Below are 4,217 nucleotides of genomic sequence, written 5' to 3' on the forward strand. Positions count from 1 at the left end.
CAATTTCATTATTTTGTTGTTAGGTTGAAGCTGATTTCGCTTTTAATAGGAGCTGGTCAATATATATGTTGTCAAGAATTATCAATTTGGTCTAAATTACCTGGCTTGTATTTCAGGGAGGGATTTGTTAGAACTGTATTTTTATCTTGTGCTCATTCTGCCTGTCTGTAAACCGAGCAGCTTGTCTGTTTGCGTGCCTCTGTTTGTCTACTTGTCCGTTTGTTACCCATCAGGCACTCAGTGATAACTTCCCTCAAACCCTGTCTGAAACACACATTTCTTCTGCTCCAAAGAACACTCACCTGTCAGGTTTTCATAAAACTTCATCAATTGCACCTGAGGGACAGTTGAGGGAGAGTGATGGTTGCTAATGGAAGAGGTAAAAGGTATAACAAAATCTGTGCATGTGGGGAAAAATTGAATCCTCTTTACTCAAAGGGATCTCTGCTAAAACACCATGTTCTCATTTTATCTGACAGGGCTGGTCATTGAACAGGGTCAGTAGGTGCTGCCTAAGCCCCAAGCCCCACATCATATGTGCAGAGCGCGTGGCAACTACCTCGCCAAAACTGCACGTGCGTTTTAGTTTGGTTTGACTTCGCAATGTTAGCATGTTTCCGGTGTATGAAACAATGACTGCAGTGGAGCATCATGCGTTTGAGTTGCAGGGCTGCCCAGTGCATTGGCTAGTGACACCAAAGGGTCCTGACGAAATGACCATATGTGACGGCATTATGTATGGAGAGAAGTCAGAGCGAGGGGCTTCACACGATGCAGCCCCGAGCAGTTGGGAGCGCCAGGAGGCAAATTGGCACCTCTCCAACCACACCACACGCCAACCCTATAGTTTCAAGCCAAGTCCCCACAAGCTGAGCTACTGCTGCCCCCCAGCAAGGAGAGACAGGACGTATTCCCCCCAACTCATCACTGTGACGAGCACAGCTTCAGGTCCCAGTTTCAAAATGATCAATTGGACTCTGTTAGTCACTCAAAACACAAAGAACACTACTGATAAACAAAGGATGGTACTGATGCTCAATTAGTCATCATTTTCTACTCCATCTGTTAATCTTCCTCTTTTTCCATCAATGTAGCAGTAAACAGATATTCGCTATGTTAAGTTATAGTTGCGTAATGGCATCCTCAGCAGAGAACAAAGTCACATTCACTTTGTGTGTTGACTTTTTAAAGTGCTCCGAAATCAAATTGTAAAAAATGGAAAAGAATTATTCTGCAAAATGTTTCTGCTGCACCAGAATTCAAATAGAAATTCCTCCTCAACTTGAGACGTGATCCAGAGCCAAAATCTGCCCAGTCCATCCTGTGTTTACTGAACCAGATCAAAGGTTTTGCTCAGTCTTTGTGACTCAACCAGGCTGGTGAGGTGAGAGACGCAAGATACATTTGATTTGCTGCGACAGCGCAAAAGGATGATTCATTGATGATGTTCTTGAAGTGCAAGAGCCCACAGAAGTACATCACATCTCAGTTTGTGTCCAACGACATCAAAGCCTTTCCTCCTCTCAGGGACGCCACAACTGTGAATTAATTTGGCGACAAAGGGAAAAGGAAAGGATCTCTCACAATAAAATTCACTGAAGCCAAGAGTGAAAACAAGGTGCTGATGGTGCTAAACTGTGAAGAAAAGCATAGATTTCATTTCTGCTTGCAACCCAAGTTACGTTGAGCTTCAAGGGGAATTCGGAAAACATTGGGGACTAAGGCGTCATGGAGAGAGGACATTATGTTACAGGCAGTTAATGTTTTTTATTTATTTATTTATTACTATATAATGAATAACACAACATCAATTAGTGTGATTTTTCTGCATTAAAGTCAATGGATCCTCTGTGCATGTGGAAAGGTCAGCACAGTTAGTATAACAGAGGATATGCCTCTCAAAGGACAGATGACACCACATGCTTTGCACCGCTCATAAGGTATTCATGAGCTGGTTTGCCAGGTTGTAGTTGGTGCTATTTTAATAATATGAAGACTGATGGTGAGTACTGATTACAATATCAATGAGTCCAAAAGAATTCCCAACTGTAATTGTATGAATTTGAAATAAGAAGAAACCTGTTTTTTTTCTCTTAAGTTCAAAAAAATCTGAGGACTATTAACTTGACAGAGCCCATCTACACTTTGTATTCCTCAACATGCCTTTGAAATGCAGAAAACACTAAATTTGAACACAAAAAAACAAACATTTTTTTGATGTCTAGCGACTCTTTAGGCACTTTTCAACAAAGCACATCATATACTCAACTTCCCATGTCACAGTTCAACACGTTCCATTTAAAGCTCATGTGATCTCTAAGGTTTACAAGTGAGGCAGGGCCTTTATTATTTGCAGCCAGGTGGCATATTGTAATGACAGGGGTTACAGGAGAGTAGTCAAACAACGGACTAATTAAAATCAAGCATCGTAGCAAATCACTGCCAGGATGTTGTTGCCAATAATAAGGTGTCACTGACCATAACCCACTGAAAACAGACAACAGCTGATGATAGACAGATTGTGTACACAAAGATCAGCACAAGCAATATTAGGAAAAGGCTGAAATCAATAAGGATTTAAACGAGATTAGTAGACGTTGATTGTTTTTGCTGTGGTGGAACAAATCAATCAGAGCTTTGCATGTTATTTTTTGCAAAGGCAATTTGAGTAAAGTTTGCTTTTATAGGTCATATTTAACCAGAACTGCATCCATTTAAAGCCTGTCAGTCTGTTTAAGGCAAGATTGATACGTGTTCATAATGGTTTGAATCTGAGTACTTTTATATTAACCTGCTGTGGTCAAGGCATTATGGCCACACCGTGTTTCATCTTCAGTGGAAAAACAGCACTCCAGCGACTCAAGGCAAATTGCGTATTTCTATAACACATAGTTGCAACAGTGAACTAAAAGCAGCCAAATCAGTTTCTACTGTATACGATGTCACATCATCATTCTTTGATCTAAAATAACTCAAGCCACATATCGTCGTTTCGGCTTCCTTTTATGGGTCATCAGAATAATAAGGAAACATTTAAACATTTACTTGCATGAAACATGGAAGTTGTAAATATGTATATAAACATATGTAATTGTGAAGTAAGTTTTAGGACACTTACTAGGCTTAACTTCATCTCACACAACCTTTTTCAAATACAAATCTAAAACAAAAGCAGCTTTTCCTATGTATTGTATATCAAAATAGATTTTGCTATAAATTTAGTATATTTTGGGGGAGTTCTTGTACAGATGTGTAGAGAAAGACATGTAATAGGATCTGTGCAAATTCACCAGGCATAGTTTTAGCCACACAGTGGGAGAGTGGGTCGTCCTCCATTCGAGAGATTGGCGGTTTGACCCCCAGCTCCGCCGGATCACATGCCGAAGTGTCCTTGGGCAAGACACTGAACCCCGAATTGCTCCCTGTGCTGCGCATGGTTGTGTGAATGTGGTGTGAATGATAAGATTAGATGGTCTGTAGATGTCCACTGCCATCAGTGTGAATGTCTGCGTGAATGGGTGAATGTGACAAACACTGTGAAAGCGCCTTGAGTAATCAGAAGATTAGAAAGGCGCTATATAAGTACAAGTCCATTTACCATAGGTTTAGGGCTGCAACTAACATGTCATTGCCAATCACCTGTAAGGCATTCTTTAAATGCTCAGTGCTGACGCTTGCTTTGATTGACATACCCGTCGTATTGGTTCATACAATACCTTGGAAATTCCACCTGTTCAGCTCATTACATTACAACATTAGTCACTTTCTTTTTCGATGGAGAAATATCCCACCTGTACGACCATGACTGTACTGACTTCTCATATTATTTAGTCTTTTTTGTGGTTGTGCAAAACTTTTTGTCAAACTTATTTTTGTTGTTGCTTGACAGCTGTTGACTTGGCACAGAATATGCATCAACAGTACCGTACAAACAGCTCCACACTAAAAATGTTACCCGACAATGCAGCAAGTTCTGATTTCACATAAAGCAATTTATTTATATTTGTTATTTCCATTGCTTTGATTTAATCTCTAAAACCAACAAGTCAATCAGTAAGTTTACTGTATATCAGCCATGATCAAACTTCATACTGTACATCAGTCAACATGCAATAATCTTAACGTGCTACATATCACTTTATGATGGCAATGAAGGCAAGGCAACTATATTAATATAGCACATTTCATACATGAGGGAGACTCATGTCATACAAGAC

The sequence above is a fragment of the Echiichthys vipera genome, assembly GCF_963691815.1.
Source record: "Echiichthys vipera genome assembly, chromosome: 8".
NCBI lineage: Eukaryota > Metazoa > Chordata > Actinopteri > Perciformes > Trachinidae > Echiichthys > Echiichthys vipera.